The 20,830-nt window shown below is 39.4% G+C and overlaps 1 protein-coding gene across 10 annotated transcripts in view; it reads right to left on the bottom strand.

Moving 5' to 3' along the window:
* The window catches only part of THSD7B (thrombospondin type 1 domain containing 7B), a 1,235,876-nt gene that overhangs the window by 1,009,575 nt on the left and 205,471 nt on the right, over positions 1-20,830 (bottom strand). For 2 of the 10 annotated variants that reach the window (XM_053214976.1, XM_053214977.1), the window contains one exon: positions 16,016-16,135. The exons of the other annotated variants lie outside the window; for them this stretch is intronic. The gene's annotated coding sequence lies outside the window, so the exon portion shown is untranslated. The remainder of the gene's footprint in view (positions 1-16,015; positions 16,136-20,830) is intronic. 10 annotated transcript variants of the gene reach the window in all.

Raw genomic sequence — 20,830 nt, 5'->3', positions numbered from 1 at the left:
TTTTTGATGGTACTGGTATTTACTAAGCACAGAAATTAAGAGTGGTGACTGACATGATAAAGAATCCTCCCATTCATTAGGGTGAAATATAGCTTAAAAATATCTTAGCCTAAAACCTAACTCTGCTTTTGTTTAAATGGATACACAGACACGGGTATTTCTGCACCATTTTTGATATACACTGTATTTCCAGGAATATAACTACCAGGAGAATTGAGTGAAGAATGTGTTTTGCTTTATGTAGAATTTTACCAGAAGTTCTTTGTGATGGACTGAATTCTGTCCCCCGCCAAATTCATATGTTGAAGCCCTAACCCTCAATTGCTTTTGCTATCTCCAATAGCAATTTCCTGACATTTGGGAGGTAATTAGGTTTAGATGAGTTCATGTGGAGTCCTCTTGATGGTATTAGCACCCTTATAAGGTATCAGAGAGCCCTCTTTCTCTCTCAACGTGTGAGCATACAACAACAAAGCAACTGTCTGCATGGTAGCAAAGAGAATCCTTGCCAGAACCTGACCATGCTCACATCCTGATCATAAACTCCCAGTCTCCAGAACTGTGAGAAATAAATGTCTGTTGTTTAAAACCACCAAGTCTATGACATTTTGTAATGGCAGTCCAAGCAGACTAAAACATCCTTCATCATTTCAGAAAAATCATATGCATGCAAGATGTCAGTTCTTCCCAATTTGATCTATAGAGTCAATCAAAATCCCAGCAAGCTATTTTGTGAATATGAACTGATTTTAAATTTTATATGGAGAGGGAAAAAGCCGAGAATAGCCAACACAATATTGAAGGAAAATAAATTTGAAAGACTGATGTTACCTAACTCCAAGACTTAATATAATGCTATAGTAATCAACACAGTGTGATGTTAGTAAACGAATAGACAAATAGATCAGTGGAACAGAACAATGAGCCCAGAAATAGACCCACGTAAACATAGTCAATCGAACTTTGGCAAAAGCACAAAGGCAATACAATGGAGCAAAGATGGTATTTTCAACAAATGGTACTAGAACAATTAGACATCTACACATGAAACAATGTATCTAGATGCAGACTTGTATCCTCCACAAAAATTAATTTCAAATGTAAAGCACAAAACTATAAATCTCTTGGAAAATAACATAAGAGAAAACCTGGAGGACCTTGAGCAGAGCAATACTTTTTATATACAACACCAAAGGCGCAATCCATGAAATAATTGATAAGTTGAAACCGATAAGATTAAAATAAAAAACTTCTATGACTGACAAGGTCAAGAGCATTAGAAGACAAGACACAGACTAGGAGAAAATATTTGCAAATGATATAATTGGTAAAGGACGATTATCCAAGATATACAAAGAACTCAATAATACAAAAAAATTTGATTTAAAAATGGGACAAAGACCTTAACAGACAACTCAAAGAAGATATGCAGATGGAAAATAAGCATATGAAAAATGCCTCACATCATATATCACCAAGGAAATGCTAATTAAAACAATGAGATACCACTGAGGGCCTATTACAATGGCTAAAATCCAAAATATTGACACCACCAAATGTTGGTAAGAATGTAGAGCAACAGGAGCTCTCATACACTGCTGATGGAATGCAAAATGATACACCTACCATGGAAGACAGTTTGATGGTTTGTTACAAAACTAAACATACTATTACCACAAGATCCAGCAGTCATGTTTCTTGGTACTTACCCAAAGAAGTTGAAATCTTAAGTCGATACAAAAACCTGCACATGGATGTTTATAGCAGCTTCATTCATAATTGTCCAAACTTGGGAACAAACAACATGCCCCCCAGTATTTGAATGGATAAATAAACTGTGCTACATCCAGATAATGGATTGTTCAGCACTAAAATGAAATGAGCTATCAAGCCGTAAAAAGACATAGAGAAACCTTAAATGCATATTACTAAGTGAAAGAAGTCAACCAGAAAAGGCTAGAAGCTACATAATTCAACCATAGGACAGTATGGAAAATACAAAACTTGGGGGGGGGGTGGTAAAAAAATCAGTAGTTGCCAGGGGTGGGGTGGGGGAGAGATCAACAGGTAGAGCACAAAGATTTTTAGGGCAGTGAAAACACTTTATATGACAGTATAATAGATATTTCTTTATGCATTTATCCAAACCCATAAAATATACAACATCAAGAGTAAACCCTAGTATAAACAATAGAGTTTGGGTGATTCAATCTGTCAATGTAGGTTCACCAATTTTAACAAATGTACCACTGTAGTGGGGGATGTTGATAATGGATAAGGCTACATATGTTGTGGGGTATATGGCAAATCCCTGTACCTTCCTCTCAATTTTCCTGTGAGCTACAGTTGCTCTAAAAAGTAGTGTTTTTTTAAAAATCACATGATTGAAAGTAATGCCATCTAGTTTGAGCTGTACCAATAGAACACACCAGTAGGATTTTTGCACTCAATATGATTCTTCATAAAGGTGTAAGCACTTGACAACTTCATTAGGTCTTCCAATGTAGTCCTGCTCAAGCATTTACATTTTGAAATACAAGTTAATTTTTTATAAGTTACTTATCTTTTGGCATGCCTTACAGGTAAGGCATTATATTGATGTTTTGCAAATACAAGTAGGCAGATTATATTATCTATGAAATTTATTTCAGGGTGGTGAAGGGGGCATTACAAGTATTTTCTATGAAAAAAGAGTGGACACTTCCACAAGATGACAGCATAGAAAGATCCTGAACTCACCTCCTACCAAGGACTCATCACATCTAGAGCTACGTATGACGGTTTCCTTTTTAAATAGACTGGAAAACTAGATTAACTCTTTCTCCACAAGAAAGGATAAAAAGACCATATTGACATGGGTAGGAAAGGTATAGATACAGTCTCACCACAAACCCCACCCCAGACATGATGACACATGATAGAGAGATACCTTAGCATTCCGGTGTTTTTCCCAGAAGAGTTAGTGGTTAGTGTCCCATATCAGGCACCGCAGCCCTTAGGATCTGTACGAGAGAGATAAGCCCCCAAAACATCTGGCTTAAAAAATGAAAGGGGCTGACATCCAAAGGACCCAAAATGCTATAAGAAATGCAGATTCCTCTTAAAAAGGCCTTACATGTACTCTCACTAACTCTGAGATGCAGCAAAAACCAGCAGTTTGAAAAGTGCCTAGACTATGTGTGAAGGAAATTCATTTGCTAATCAAAAAGCATCTGCTGCAAGCCCAGGGGACAACTGAACCTTTAGGGAATGGGAAAAAAATAGTTACAAACAGAGAGGGAGGGAGGCAAACCACAAGAGACTCTTCAATACAGAGAACAAACTGAGGGTAGATGGGGGGGGGGGGTGGGGGAGATGGGTGATGCGCATTGAGGAGGGCCCTGTTGGGATAAGCACTGGGTGTGGTATATAAGCCAATTTAAAATAAATTATATTCATAAAAAATTAAAAATTAAAAAAAAAATGAAACTCTCCCTGGAGATGGAGGTGCTAATGAATGCCACCATTGAACTCTCCACCTACCTGGTAAGTCAGGTAGGAGAGCTCAGGTGTGGCACCTGCCTGCCACATAACTAAAACAGGCAAGAGTGAGCAGTCACAGTATTGCCTGCTGCCTTCGTGAAGCCAGAGAACATGGGCAGGAGTGGAAGAGCACAGTGGTTGTGGCATTTTCCTGCTCCCAGCCTAAATCCAGTGTGTACAGCAAGGCACTCTTCCAATGCATTCTTAAAGCCTGTAGGCATGGGCACTCAAGACATTTTCCCACTGCCTTTCTGAAGTCAGGGAGTGTGCCCCACCCTCTATACTCTCCAGCTGTCTAGCTAAAGCCAGCAGGTACATGCCATCCACAAAGGGATGTCACTTGATCACCTGATCCTGATGGCCAAGGGGGTTCCTCCATGGGAGGAACAATCAGACAGTTCTTGGCAGGTTACCAGACCCAGGTCATTACACAGCCAGCAGATTAAAGCACAATCCCAGTCTTCCTGTGGAAAAAGTCCAATTTACTTAGCCTGGAGTATCAGCCTGAGGGGCAGGTTTCAGGTTCCCCACACTTCTAAAGGATAAGGAGGCATTCTCAGGGAACATAAGCAGGGAGACACCATTCTTGTGCACACCGTTGACCTTGCTATAGCTCAATTCCTCCCAGAAAGAAGTGTATACACTTGTCTGGAGTCCCAATTTTTGCAACTGTTGCCTAGGGGACACCCCCAGGTCCCCTGGTCTGGAGGTCAGCAAGGATTATGATTGTGGACCACAGGATTATATATTTACATACTACAAAAACTGCTGCCTAAGAGTGTGTCTTCCAATCAACTTGAAACTAGTTGCTAAATCAGATTCCTCCCCTTGCAACACTGACAGGTCTTAGCATACCCCCAATAACAGATAGCTCAAGAATAGATATGGCAGTTTAGACAATCACAAAAGTACAAAAGACAGCCAAGAGCTAGGGCAAGGTTGAATAAGAGGTTTTATCACCTACACAAAGTTATTTCTTCAAGACTGAAAGAAGTAGCTGTTTTGTCTAACATAAGAAAGAAATAGTCAAGAAAAATGAGGAAATAGAGACATATGTTCCAATCAGAGTAATATGACATAAACCTCAGAAAAAGACCTTAATGATATAGAGAACAGTAAAGAATTCTACATAATAAAGAATTTAAAGTAATGATCATAAAAATCCTCACTGAATTTGGGAAAAGAATGGATGCACAAAGTAAAATTCAACAAAGAGATAGAAAATATAAGAAAGTACCAAACAGAAGTCACATAGCTGAAGAATAAGATGACCACACTTAATAATACACTATAGGGGTCCAACAACAGACTAGACAAAGCAGAAGAATGGATCTGTAAGCTGGAAGATAAAGCAATGGAACTCACCAAAACAGAGCAGCAAAAAAGATGTTTTCCTTTTTTTACAGTTGAAGATAACTTAAAGAACCTATGGCAAAACATCAAGCAGAAAAACGTTTGCATTATAGGTATCCCAGAAGATGAGAGAAAAGGCCAGAAAACTTACTTGAAGAAATAATGGCTGAATACTACCTTAACCTAGGGATGGAAACTGCCCTCTAGGGCCAAGTAGTCCAAAGAGGTCCAAAAACAAAGAACCGAAACATATCCACAACAAAACACATTATAATTAAAATTTCAAAAGTTAAAGATGAGGAACAAGTCTTCAAAGCAGCAAAAGAAAAAAAACTGTTAAAAAAGGAAACCCCTAAAGCTATTATCAGATTTCTCAGCAGAAACTTTCTAAGGCAAGAAGGGAGTGGCATGACATACTCAGAGTGCTGACAGGAAAAGACCTTTAAACTAGAATACTCTACCCAGGAATGTTTATCATTCAGAATAGAAAGAGAAATAAAGAGTTTTTCCGATAAGCAAAGGCTAAAGGACTTCTTCACCACTAAACCAGCCTTAGAAGAAATGTTACAAGAACTTTAAAATGAAAGAATTGCACAAATAACAAGAAAACATACAAAAGTAAAAATCTCACTGGAAAACATAAATGTATAGTAAAAGTAGTGGATTAATCACTTGTAAAATTCTTATGAAGGTTTAACGACAGAAGTAATAAGATGAACTAAAATTCCAACTATTAGTTAAGGATACATAATATAGAAAGATGTAAAATGGGACATCAAAAATGTAAAATGGGGGGGAGATTAATATTAGAGTTTTGAAATGTATTCAAATTTAAATTGGTATTAATTTAAAATTGACTGTTATATACATAGGATGATATACGTGAACCTTATGATAAACACAAAGCAAAAATTGGGAGGGAGCCAAACCATAAGAAACTCTTAAAAACAGAGAATAAACTGAGGGTTGGTGGGGCATGGGAGGGAGGGGAAAGTGGGTGATGGACATTGAGGGCACCTGTTGGGATGAGTACTGGATGTTGTATGGAAACCAATTTGACAATACATTTCATTTAAAAAAAAAAGAAAATACACAAAAGAAAATGAAAAAGGAATCTAAACATAACACTCAAGAAAGTCATCAAATCACAAGGGAAGAGAGAAAGAAGAAACAGAGAGGAACTACAAAACCAGAAAAAAATCTCAATAGCAATAAACACATACCTGTCAATAATTACTTTAAATGTAAGTTGACTAAATTCTTCATTCAAAGGACAGAACGACTGAATGGATAAAAAATAAGACACATCTATTTATTGCCTAAAAAAGATTTATTTCATAAGTAAAAACACATACAAAGTAAATGGATGGAAAAAGATACTCTTTGTAAATGTAAATGAAAAAAAAAGCTGGAGTACCTATACTCCTATCAGACAAAATAAACTTTAAAACAAAGACTGTAAAAGAAGACAAAGAGGGGCACTACATAACGATAAGGGGTCAATTCAGCAAGAAGACACAACATTTTTAAACTTATGTGCACCCAACATAGAAGCACTGAAGCATATAAAGCAACTATAAACATGCCTAAAGGAAGAAATTAACAGCAATATCAAAAGAGTAGACACTCAGATACCTGGTTGGCTCAGTTGGTTAACCATCTGACTTTTGGTTTCAGCTCAGGTCATAATCTGATGATTTGTAAGTCCTTCATCACACTATACCCTGTCAGTGTGGAACTTGCTGTGGATTCTCTCTCCCTCCCTCTCTCTCTGCCCCTCCCCAACTCATGCTCATGTTCTCTCTCTCTTTCAAAATAAATAAACTTTAAAAAAGTCGACTCTAACACCCCCTTTAAAACAACAGATAGATCATCCAGACAGAAAATAAGGAAACAACAGCCTTAAATGACACATTAGACCAGATAGACTTGAAGACATACAGAACATTCCATCCAAAAGCAGAATACACATTGTTCTCAAATGCACATGGAACATTCTCCAGGACAGATCACATGTTAGACCACAAAAAAGTCTCAATAAATTAAAGAAGATAGAAATCATATCAAGCATCTTTTCCAACCACCATGGTATGGAACTTAAAATTAATTACAAGAAAAATACTGAAGAAAAAAAAGGTGGTAAGATTAAATAACCTGTTACTTTACAACTACAGAGTTATAAAATAAGTAAAGGGAAAAATTAAATATACTAAGACAAAAACAGACAAATGACAATATTTATATCCCAATATCTATGGGATGCAGCAAAAGTGGTTCTAAGAGAGAAGTTCATAGCAATATAGACCTGCTGCAAGAAACAAAAGAAATCTCAAATTTAAAAAATCTAACTTTTCACCTAAAAGAATTAGAAAAAGAAGAACAAAGAAAGCCCAGAGTTAGTGGAAGGATGGAAATGATAAGATCAGAGTGGAAATAAATGAAATAGAGACTAAAAAGACAACAGAAAAGATCAATAAAAATCAGAGATGGTTCTTTGAAAAAATAAAATTAGGAAACCTTTAGCTAGACACAGTAAGAAAAAAAGAGATGGCTCAAATAAATAAAATCAGAAATGAAAGTGGAGACATTACTGATACCACAGAAATATGAAGGATCATAAGAGACTACTATCAACAATTATACACCAATAAAGTGGACAACCTAGAAGAAATAAATGCCTAGAAACTTATAATCTTCCAAGACTGAATTATGAAGAAACAGGAAATCTATATAGACCAATTATTAGTAAGGAGATTGAATCTTAATCATAAACATCCCCAACCAAAAGAAGTCCAGAACCAGATGACTCCACTTGATAAATAAACTGAAAGATAAAATCATGACCATCTCAATAGATGAAGAAAAAGCATTTGACAAAATTCAACATCCATTTATGATAAAAATTCTCAACCAAGTGGGTATAGATAGAAAAGACCTCAACATAATAAAGGCCATATATGACAAACCCACAGCTAATATGCTTACAGGTAAAAAGCTAAAAGATTTTCCTCTAAGATCAGGAACAAGATAAGGAGGCCCACTCTTCCCACTTTCATTCAATACAGTATTGGAAGTGCTAGCCAGAGCAATTAGGCAAGAAAAATAAAACACACAAGTCAGAATGGAAGAAGGAAAACTGTCACTATTTGCAGACAACATGATAACTATGTGTAGAAAATCCTAAGGGCACCTGGATGGCTCAGTCGGTTAAGCATCCAACTTTGGCTTAGGTCATGATCTCACAGTTCACGGTTCAAGCTTCACATCAGACTCTGTGCTGACAACTCAGGGCCTGGAACCTGCTTTGGATTCCGTCTCCTTCTCTCTGCCCCTCACCCACTCGCACTCTTTCTTTCTCTCTAAAATAAATACACATTAAAAATTTTTTAAAAAAACCTAAAGTCACCAGCCAAAAGAGAAAATAAATCCAGTAAAGTGGCAGGATACAAAATTAGCATAAAAATCTGTTGTGTTTTTATACACTGATAACAAACTATCAGAGAAATCAAGAAAACTTTCCCAATACCCAGGAATAAATTTAACCAAGGAAGTGAAAGACCTATGCAGAGAAACTATAAGACACTGATGAAAGAAGCTAAAGATACAAATAAATAGAAATATATTTCATCTCATTAATTGGAAGAATATTGTGAAAATGCCCATACTACCCAAAGCAATCCACAAATTCAGTGCAATCCCTATCAAAATTCCAATGGCATTTTCCACAAAACTGTAACAATGAATTCAAAAATTTATATAGAACCACAAAAGACCCAAATTGCCAAAATAACATTAAGAACAAAGGCAGATTATTCTACTTCACACTCCCTAACTTCTAACTATATTACAAAGCCATAGTTATCAAAACAGTAGGGTATTGTCATAGAAACAAACACATGGATCAATACAACATAATAAGAGCCCAGAAATAACCCATGCATAAAGTTAAAATTATTAAAATTTACCGAAAGGAAGCAAGAATATATGACAAGGAAAGAAGAGTCTCTTCAACAGATGGCGTCAGGAAAAGTAAGAATTAAATTGGACCACTTTATTACACTGTATAAAAAAAAACTAACTCAATTGGATTAAATACTTAAATGTAAGCCTGGAAACCATAAAACTCCTAAAAGAAAAGATAGGCAGTAAGCTTCTTGACATTGATTTTTTGGGATCTGACTCCAAAGGCAAGGGCAACAAAAACAAAAACACAATTGGGAGTACATCAAAGAAAATAGATCCTGGACAGCCAAGGAAACTATCAACAAAATGAAAAGGTGACCTACTGGATGAGAGAAGTTACTTGTAGATCATATATTTGATAAGGAGTTAATATCCAAAATATGTAAAGAATTCATCCAACTCAATAACAAAAAAACACTCTAAATAACAGGCTGAATAGACTTTTTTCCAAAGTTCAACACCATTAATTACCATGGAAAAACAAATCAAAACCACAAGGAGATATTGCCTCATAGTAGTCAGAATGGCTAATATCAAAAAGATAAGACATACCAAATGTTGGCAAGGATATGGTGAAAAGAACCCTGCTGTACTATTGGTGGAAATATAAATTGGTGCAGGGGTGCCTGGGTGGCTAAGTTGGTTAAGTGTGGGACTCTTGATTTCAGCTCAAGTCATGATCTCACGGTTCGTGAGTTCAAGCCCCACATCAGGCCCTGTGCTGATAGCTCAAAGCCTGGAGCCTGCTTCAGATTCTGTCTCCTTCTCTCTCTGCTCCCCGCCTGCTCACACTCTACCTCTCAAAAATAAACATTAAAAAAATTTTTAAACAAAAAATTTTAAAAATTATATAAATTGGTACAGCTGTTATGGAAAACGGTACGGAGGTCCCTCAAAAAATTAAAAATAGAACAAATGATCCAGTGATTCCACCACTCAGTATCTTTCTGAAGAAAACAAAAATACCAATTCAAGAAGATATATGCTTACCTATATGCATTGCAGCATTATTTACAATAGCCATGATATGGAAACAACCTAAGTTCCATCAATAAATGAATAAAGGAGATGTGGTACATATATATAAGGGACTTTTACTGAGCCATATGAAAGAATTAAACTTGGCAATTTGTAACAATATGGATGGACCTTCAGGTTATCATGCTAAATGAAATAAGTCAAAAAAAGACAAAGACCACATGATTTCACTTATATGAGGAATCCAAAAAAACAAAAAAAACAAAACCCATACTCATAGAAAGGACAGATTGGTGTTGCCAGAGGGGAGAGGGCTGGAGGATGGAGACAAAATGGGTGAAGGGGAATTAGAAGTACAAACTTCCAGTTTTAAAATAAATAAAGTCATGGTGATTTAATGTACATCTTGGGAAATATAGTCAATACTGTATTAACTTTGCATGGTGACAGATGGTAACTAACCTTATCATGGTGATCATGTTTCAATGCATAAAAATATCAAATCACTACATTGTACACCTGGAACTAATATAAGAATATACGTCAATTATGCCTCAAAAAGGAAAAAAAAGAGAATGTTAGAATTATTAAAGAGAGAAACCTCTTATCTAGATTTTGGTTTTATAACTAACTCAAGGAAATTGCCTTCAATCCGACTGGGTCGTCCTCCAATATCACTGATACACTCTTCTGCAAAACTGTGAAAGTAAAGGGTATCATTCATGCCATAATAACAGTACAGACAAAACAGGAGTATTAAAAGAGTATTGAATTTTATTGGAAAGAGTCACCAATGCAAAGAAATGCAGATAAGAATCACACCTTTCTCAACAGAGTATGGCTGCAAGTCATTAAGGTGAGGGATTTGTCAATTTTCTGCCTATTTGCTCCTTCACTGAGTCTGTCCTACAACGTTAATGTTATTTTAATGTTGCTTTTACTCTATAAATTTTGTAGGGTAAAATTTTATTTAGTTATCACCTTTCAAACTAACTGCTTCAATTAAAGAAAATCATATATTTAATTAAAGAAATCTGCTTATTCATGGAGAGTGGAGCAAAATCAACCACTTGTGTAATGCCCATGTTTAATGCGGAAGTTCTGGGTAATGGTTTGCAAAATAACTTTTTGAAGCTGGGTTTAAATGCAAAGTTACATCTCGCAATGGTGCACTACATTCATTTAAAGAAAAGCTGTTTCATGGACACCAGTGTGGCTCAGTCAGTTGAGTGTCTGACTCTTGATTTTGGCTCAGGTCATGATCCCAGGGTTGTGGGATGGAGCCCTGAGTTGGGCTCTGTGCTGAGACTGAAGTCTGCTTAAGATATTCTCTCTCTCTCTCTCTCTCTCTCTCTCTCTCTCTCTCTCTCTCTCCCTCTCTCCCTCTCTCTCTCTCTCTCCCTCTCTCCCCTCTCTCCCTCTCTCCCTCTCTCCCTCTCCCTCACACTCTCTCAAAATATAAAAAAAAATAATAAAAATAATAAATAAAACCAAAGAAAATCTGCTTCAAACATTTCTCTTTTCAGCCCTAAGATATTTAAATCAGGTCCTAATACATAGATGGCAAGAGATATTTGATCAATCCAGCAGTTAGTTGAGCTCCGGACTGGTTGACTGATGCTTTGATGGATTTGCCAGTGTGGACAGCACGGTCTCTCTCCCAGCATTCCCTAATCATACTGCCAGGGTAGGACCATAATGTAGAGTGGGGTCCGGGGGTCTCAAGGCTATTCCTGCAGCCTGCTTCAGAATGAACTGGGCTTCAGTTCAAATGCAGATTCCTGAGCCTGCCACCAGCTGCCTGACTCTGGAATGGGTCCCAGAAATCTGCATTTAATAAACCTTCCAGGTACTTTCCATAGCTCTTAGAGAACTACTTGCTGGGGTCCCTGTCCCCGGGGCCACATTAGGACTTTCATAGGTGTCTTTCTTGAGCTTTTATGGCCCACTTCCTTCATTAAAAAAACATTAAAGAGTATATTTCATGACAGCATTTGTATAAAGATGAATATATACAATTAGTATTCTGTAAGTAAACATTTTCTTCAACCTGAAAGTTCGTTTTTTTTCTTCTCATTTCAAAAGAAATGGAAACATTTTGTGGGCCTCTGAAAGTGCTGTGGACCCCAGGCACTCTGTATGCTGTCTCATGCATACCTCAGCCTTGCCTGCCTTGATATCCTTTTAGTCCCCACAATGTGGGGACTTCACTTTCACCTCTAGGCAGATCTGCTAACAGGATGTGGAGACCTACACTGGTTTTGTAGGGAAGAGGAATTAGACAAACAAAAACGCAAGGGGGCTGAGCAAGGAGGCATTATGAGGGAGTTACCAGAATCTCCTGAGCAGCCTTAGAAATACAATATTTATTCCCAATACCCAGGTCGGGGTGAGGAGATAAATAGTTTGCAAAATGACTGAGGTGGACTCCCCAGCTCCTGGTTACTAGTCAGAAGTCCCAGCATCAAGTGCCCTGTGTCTAATCAAGTACTATCCATATTTGCATTAATGATTCTCTGCCAGGCATTGAACTAAGTGCTTCACACACAATATCTCATATGGTCTTCCCAACAATTAGACCCCCATTTAAGAAATGTGGGCCTTGAGGGGTGTCTGGGTTGCTCAGTCGGTTAAGTGTCAGACTTCGGCTCAGGTCATGATCTCATGGGTTCGTGAGTTCGGGCCCTGCATCAGGCTCTGTGCTGGCAGCTCGGAGCCTGGAGTCTGCTTCGAATTTTGTTTCCCCTCTCTCTCTGCTCCACCCCTGCTTGTGCTCTGTTTCTGTCTCTCAAAAATGAACAAACATTAAAAAAAAAAAAAAAGGAAAAAGAAAAGAAATGTGGGCCCTGAGGCACAGAGAAGTTAAATCTATTGCCCAGTCACCCAGCTAGGAAAAGGGGGAAGATCTGAACTTGTATTTCTTTGATGACAGAGTGTCCATTCTGACCGTTTGCTCTCTGCTGCCCTGAAGCTGTGCTCTGTCCCCACGTCCCACTAACTGAATTCATGCTGTGTTTCTTCCTGCTGGAGTCCTGCCTTGATGCCCTGCCCGCAACCCCAAAGCAAGGGCCTGCCCTTCACTTCACCCTCCACCCACAGGCTCAGGAGTCTGCACTTCACCAGCTCTAAATCGCCTGTTGCCACGCTGCATCCGCTCGCCCAGCAGTACTGCCACTTCTTGCTGAATCTCCCTGATGCCGAACACCTGTCTACATTTTAATTTGGTTTATCATTTATTCATTCATTCAGCTGACATTCAATATGCCAGCAGTCTGCTAGGCACTGGCCCTGCACCAAGATACTCACAGCCTGCTGGCGGGAGAATGTACAGATCATTGTAATACAGCATGGGAAGAGCCTTAGGAGAGGTGGGAGCTCAGCACCCTGGGGCTCCAAGGATAACGGGACAATCACCACATCCTAACTCAGGTGTCCTGCTGACGTCCGGCCTCTGTCCCCAACCCTGGACCTGCCCCCATGCAAAACCCTGCCCCACGGTACCTCTTCAGTCTGGCTTTGCCACTACCTGCCGAACTCCACACTTCGGGAATTCTGGAATGGCTGGGCTGCTCTGAGCACATGAATGCATCTTAAGGGATTACCTCTCTCATTAGTCATCCTGTCTAGAAAAAGCAATCTTTTAAAATCCTATTTCACTATTTACACAGGAATTTTCACTCTAACACTCCAGAGTGGAAATCAGTAAGGTATAAATCCTTCCCTCAGGGGGATTTATTTAGTGAAGTAGCCAGAGGCCCCATTATTAAAGTGGTCTCACCTTTAAGCCCAGTCTCATACCATGGACGACACAAACAGAATAAATTGGTTTTCCTACATTTTGAAGATCAATTATTTAAGATGGAATTAATATTTCATGTTAATACCTTAGAAAGAAAAATATCCTCATAAAAATCTCTTCTGTTGGAACACCCATAGCACTTCTTAGAATCTCTCTTTATAGCACATCTCGGGTTTATTCTGCCTTGTGACAAAGTTGGATCTTGCAGTTTCTTGCTCCACTGAAGGCCCTTCAGGACAGAGACACTAGCTCGGTTGGCATTGTGAAAAGCCCAGGAATGTACACTGTTGGCCCCTGGGCCAGATTCTGTCCAAAGAAGTGAAGTTTATAGCCTACACGTTGCTTTTTACATTTTTAGACTTAATTCCCATTTTTGAAAACTTCCATGGAGGGGCGCCTGGGTGGCTCAGTCGGTTAAGCGGCCGACTTCAGCTCAGGTCATGATTTCGTGGTCTGTGAGTTCGAGCCCCGTGTCAGGCTCTGTGCTGACATCTCAGAGCCTGGAGCCTGTTTCAGATTCTGTGTCTCCCTCTCTCTCTGACCCTCCCCTGTTCATGCTCTGTCTCTCTCTGTCTCAAAAATAAATAAACGTTAAAAAAATTTTTTTTTAAAAAAAAGAAATCTTCAATGGAGATCTCTGAGTTTTCCTTAAAAACAAGAAATCAAAGCCAATGTGGGAGTCAGAGGTCCCACTGCCTATAATCAACTCAGGCCAAGAGTGCCCCCATTAGATGGGTTTGACAGGTCCCTCCCCTTGCCTGCTTAACCTGCTCCTGAGACCACCCTGGTCTGGAAGCACTTGTGTCTGTGGCTCATGCGACCAGTGCCTGTCAGAAGAATGGTCCCCATATCTTGTTCTCCTAAAGCCGAAACAGCCCACCCCAAAGCAGGAGACTAACACAAAGTAATAAAGACTAACGAGCAAATTGAATTAGAACGAGAGACCGAAATGGGATGTGCAAATGCAGCACATGAGGGAAGTTAGGCTGAAGGTCTGGACTGTAGCAGAAATGCCTACTTAGCTCTCCACTTGGAAGTGTTCAAACAGGACAAGGTGGTTTCATGAAAGCCCTTTGAAATGAGGACAGGATCTCCCCACTGTATAAGCAGGCAGGCCTACCTTACAGGCTTCCACATGTCCCCTTATCTAACGTAGAACCAGGTACTCCTCTCCTCCTCCAGGCAGACACAGCCCTGCACCAGGCCCCACTCAACCACAGGCTGCATTGCAGTAACGCAGACCCAAAGCCTCCAGAGCCTGCGGGCTGTATTTCACCAGCCATTCTTTGCCAAAATGACTAACAGTGCCATTTCCCTTGGCCTTGGTGAAAGTTCTCAGGCATCCACATTTCCTCTCCACATTGTTAAACATCTGTTGGGTTTCCCTCAGTAAGCATGAAGAGATGACTGGCTGAATGGAGGAGGCTCACAGACGTGAGCCCTAGCATCAGTAACGGCATGCAGGGCCAACCATGATCATGTACCCACCTGCTCTCTAAACAGCTTTAATGATTTACAAAGAATGAAGCTGAACCCATGTGAACATCACACTGCCTAATTTAGTCCACTCCAGACACACATGAAATAGATTTTCACACAACAGAAGACTCACACAGACACAGTTTGAAACCGGTTCACTCTCTGGCTTGTAATATGGAGTATTAAAGGTCAAGGGCTATGTCTTTTAAAAATTATAACTTTCAAGGACCAGGCTACCCAAGAAAAGGGACAGAAATGGCTTCAGTGGAATTCTATTCCACCCCCATGCCTTTCCCCATACTGTCTCCACTCTTAAAATGCTCTCCCCTGTCTAAAGTGGGCACATGAGTTAAAGCAGGGGCTGAAAACTCCAGTGCCTACAGGGTTGAGCAGCCTTTGTAATGGTTTGTGCTGGCATAGTGCCCTGCATAACCTGAGAGGGTCTCCTGCACAGGCAAGACAGCAGAGCTTCTCAAAGACACTGTTCTAGCCAAACACAGTATCTTCTGCACTCCTGGATCTGTGAGTCCTCAGTTTCATCTTTAGTCTTCCATGCTCTGTGTCACACTGTCCAGGGGCCTCTGGCTTTCCCATGCTTCCTTGTCAGGGGTTTCACATTGTTCTGCTAGTGGGAGGCCCTGCTGGAAGGTTGGAGGACAGGAGGAAGGAAAAATCCGGGTGTTTCTCCCCATTTTTCTCTTGTAGGCTATATCTCTGCCATTCCAACTTTCAAAGGACATCTGCCTCCTTCAGATGGCTCCAGGCTTTGGGCTTTGGCAATGCTGCCTCCTTCCTCTGTCCTAGGAAAAGCAGTGGTTTCCAGTTGTACTCTCTGAGTTAGCCTATGTCTTAGTCTGCTCATGCTGCCATAACAAAATACCATACACTAAATGGCTTAAACAATGAAAATGTATTTCTTACAGTTCTGGAGGATAAGAAATCCAAGATCAAAGTACTGGCCAACTCAGTTCCTGGTGAAGGCCCTCTTCCCAGCTTGTGGATGACTGCCTTCGTGCTATGGGTTCACATGGCCTTTCCTGTCTTTGGTATGTGTGGAGACAGAGAAAGAACAAGCAAACTCTTAGATGTTTCTTCTTAGATGGGAACTAATCCCATCATGAGGTCCCCACACCCATGACCTCATCTAAACCTAATTATGTCCCAAAGGCCCCACTTCCAAACACAATCACACTGGGGGGTAGCACTTCAACAAATGAATTCTGGAAGAACACAATCAAGTCCATAGCATCCTGTTTGGCTTTGCAACTACCCCATCACATGTGCAAACAATATCTGTATTAAATTCCCTCTTTCTGTAACACATAGAGTGGTTCCTATTTCCCTGGCTGGTACTTAACTGTGGACCAAAACAGCCTCCTAGCCATGACACATACTGTGTCTATACTGTCATCAGATGTCATAGACATGTTTGGTGAGACAGGCATGCTGATACACTGCTGGTAGGGGAAGTAAGTACATATAACATTTGGCAAAATATACCAAAGCCTTGTAATTTTCACATCATTTATTACAGCAATTCCAAATCTAAGGTTTGATACTAAAGAAACATTTGGATGAAAAATGCACAGAATTATGTGCAAGGATGTTAATCATGACTTTCACCATAATAATCCAAAATTGGAAACAATCTAAATGTCTATAATCAAGTATGATTAAACAATGATGGCACATCATTTGATGGATGAAAATGCATCCATTAAAAGTGATTATGGCAGTATATATTCATTAGCATGGGAAAATATTCATAATATAATGAAAAAATAAAGAAAAAAACAGTATATATAATATAGTCACAAAACTGTATGTAACACAAAACTAGAAAGGAATTTACCAAAACGTAATAGTTCAACCACCATTTCTTTATATGGATGGGTAAGCTGCATACAGTTTTAAATTTTTTTCTTATAGTTCTCTTTTTTTCAAATTTTTCTAAAAGAATATGTGCTGTTTTGTCAAAAGAAAAAGGCGATGTAGCTAATAAGTAGCAAATTTGAGAGTAAGGGTAATAAATTTGTTCATCCTAAGTTAGTTATTGATGAATAGGCTGAGTTTTCACAGTTGAATTTCACTTCAAAGCCCATGCTTTTCTGTTATTCTAAACAGGGAAGGAAATTGGAATGAGAGACAGTTGAGGAAAAAAAGAGGTCTGGTAAGAAACACTCCAAAAGTCATTGGCTCAGGACACATGGGTGGTTCAGTCAGTTAAGCATCCAACTCTTGATTTCAGCTCAGGCCATGATTTCATGGTTTGTGAGATAGAGCTCTGAGTTGGGCTCCACATTGGGTGTGGAGCCTGGCTTCAGATTCTCCCTTGGCCCCTCCCCAGCTCACACACATGCTCGCTCTCTCACTCTCTTTCTCTCTCTCTCCCTCTCTCTCTCTCTCGATAAGTAAATATATAATTAAAAGTCATTGACTCATTCCTCTAGTCTCCAAAACTGTCCATCTATTAATGGGGCTACCAGAGTACCACCAAGTGCCCTGCATCTTACAAATATCCCCCTCTCTGCCCCCCTCCTTAGTTTTACTAATAATGCTTGGGGGAAGCCATTTGCCTGCATTCAAACATAAGAAACAGCTTTATGAAACTTACACCAAATTTTACATTAAAGATTTTAATCAGTATGTAATTCATCACATCCCCTTGTCCTCTCTGAGGATCACTAGGAGAAATTACTCTTTGATGTTTCTACTGAACAATTGGTTCATTTTTGTCTTCAATCATTGTAAAGTTTGTACTCTATCATGATTTCCTCTTCATGTTGGCTGTTTCAAAGTTCAGAGCCTTTTCTTTAGGTGCCATATCTAAGAAGTATATAAGATTAAATGACATCTGTTCTTTTAAAAAAAATGTTTAATGTTTATTTATGAGAAAGAGAGAGAGAGAGAGAGACCAAGCACAAGTGGGAGAAGGGCAGAGAGAAAGAGGGAGATACAGAATCTGAAGCAGGCTCCAGGTTCTGAGCTGTCAGAAGCAGGCTCCAGGTTCTGAGCTGTCAGCACAGAGCCCGATGCGGGGCTCAAACTCACAGACCATGAAATCATGATCTGAAGTCAGACGCTTAACTGACTGAGCCACCCAGGCACCCCACACATCTGTTCTTATAATAACTTTGTTACTGACTCTTCATTTTTAACTCCTCTGAATATATTTAAAATGTATGTTAATGTTTGCAAGCCACCATAAATCTTTTTAGAATAAGCAGACATTTGTGGTACCTTTGTCATATCTCCCAGCCCACATCTTATTTCAGCATTAGGTGAGTGAACAGTCCCCAGCACCAGTGTCCCACTTCAAAGGTGGTATGCACTTTGCCCCAGTCTTCTCCAAAGTCCTGGGAGTAAGCCGGTGCATGCAAACAGCCCATAAGTGCAAGGGCAGGTAATGCCACTGCGGGTAATATCAAATACTATGGAAAGGAAGCTGGTGAATAAAGGCTCTAGTCTCTCATCCTTCCAGTGGATGATTCCAAGAGTGTTTCTACATGCTTCTCAGAAAATCTAGAAGAATCAGCACTCATTTCTTACATCAATGAGCTCAACAACACATCCTTATTCTGACTTTCCTCCTTCCCTGTTTTACCCTCCCATTCCCTCATCCTTTCTTGTCTAATCATCTCCCACATAAACTACCTGCATGCAGGGCCTACTCTGAAAGTTCTGCTTTTAGGGGATATCAAGCCAAATTGGTGGGATAAAAGAAAGGAAGAAGGTAAGAAGGTAATGAATAAATTACTTGATATGTATTAATTTAATGATGGGAGTAAGTTCACCAAAAAGATTTTTTTCTACCCAGATTCTTGAGTCTGAGCTCCTTGCCTGAGAAAAGTAGATACCCATAAAGTGATCCCTATGCTGACCAGGCATATATACCACTCTCCTCTCTAATAATTTCTAGACTTCTGGGAAAATAAAAGCTAAAATTTCATATCTGACCAACATGGTATGACATACCATAGATATCCCAAATCTAATTTTAATATTTCAGGCATCAGATGAAGATGGACACTCTATTAGACATATTGTCTCCTTTGGATGCTTACAAAACCAGAGGAGAGGAGCTCTGAGGATTAGCACAGGTGATGGCATGCAACCAACTTGATCCAGTAGCCACCACATGTGTGGCCAGGATGTACTGCTGTATGGAGTAAACAAATGTCACAGGAAAGGTCTCAGAAACCATAAGGAGACATGTGGTCATCATTTGAGGACTTTGGGGAGTTCCGCAGCCTTAGGGTACCAAACATCCCACCTCACATGCTTCAGGGGAGCTTTCTTATTACCTTTTATGTCCCATGTGTAATAGCCAGTCAAAATTTGATGAACTAATTGAATCGAATATTTATTGTCCCTTCCCCTTAGAGTTCAGTCTCGAAGAATGGTGGTGATGATGCTGGTGATGGCTGCCATTTATTGAATACTTGCCCCCCAAGTCCCCTTAATTGTCAGTTAAGGAAACAAAATCCCAGACTGATTAAGTTTCTTGCCCAAGTGCCTGGCCATTGACAATGCTGGAACTTTGTCTCCCAAGTCAATATTTGTTCCATTATTCTTTGCTTCTTCTATGCTAATGTACAGATGAGAATTTAAACCTAGGGATTCCCATGATCCATGCCATCTTAAGATGACTATATATGGGACTAAAAGTCTTCCCTTCTCCCATAAACAAAGAAGAGGAGGGGCATCTGAATGGCTCAGTCGATTAAGCATCCACTCTCATTTTGGCTCAGGTCATGATCTCATGATTCCTGGGATTGAGTCCCACATCAGGCTCTGCACTGACAGCACAGAGCCTGCTTGATATTCTCCCTCTCCTCTCTCTCTCTCTCCCCCTCCCCCTGCTTGTCCTTGCTCTCTCTCTCCCTCTCTCTCTCTCAAAATAAATACACATTAGGAAAAAAAAAAAAAAACATGAGGAATTCTCTCCAATCACTCTGAGTGTATACAATGTAAAACAGAGTACCAGCCCATGGACATGGTCATCAGTCCTTTGGGTAGAGCCTCAGACTGAAGGGATAAAAACCCTCAACCAGTCACCTCTCATGACCTCTAGGCATAAGTAATAGGCATATATATGTGCCTTAGCTTGACTTACAAATGGAATTATCATTTCCTATTGTCCAATGACATGAAAACTCTGGGAGGAATTACCTTAATAAGTATAACTGGTTTACTGAACATTCTGGAAAGTTTCAAAGGAATCCAAGCATGAAATAGTTTTATTTTCCTCCACAACTACTGCCCTCTCCCCACTTTGCCAAATCACCCTTGATGACAGTTTACCCAATCCAATAACTTTCTAGGCACTTCTAGTTACAAAAAAAACCCAAAAAACAAAAAACAAAAAACAAAACAAAACAAAAACAAGTTCTATTCTAGGATTGACTCACCTTTTGCTTTTAAAAAGCACAATCCAGTATAAATCTAAACTTGAATATCATATGTAATCCAAAGTTTCCAACCTGCTCTTTATTCAGGCCCAACACTTGGGTGAAGATCAGAAGTGAAGGGTGTATTGTCTGTTTTTATCTTCTTCTTCCATCTCTTCTCTTTTCCTTTTCTGACTCTTACTGAACAGGAGGATAGAGGAAAAACAACAAGTGTTCTACTTAACTGTATACATTGTTTTGATTCCCTATGGGCTGGCTATCAATGCCTGCAATGGGCAGAAGTGTTTTGGTGCTAGCTCTCTCATAGGCTATAGACATGGGTTCT

Source organism: Acinonyx jubatus, chromosome C1, assembly GCF_027475565.1.
Source record: "Acinonyx jubatus isolate Ajub_Pintada_27869175 chromosome C1, VMU_Ajub_asm_v1.0, whole genome shotgun sequence".
NCBI classification, from domain to species: Eukaryota; Metazoa; Chordata; class Mammalia; order Carnivora; family Felidae; genus Acinonyx; species Acinonyx jubatus.
This window is presented reverse-complemented; position numbering and strand designations above follow the sequence as displayed.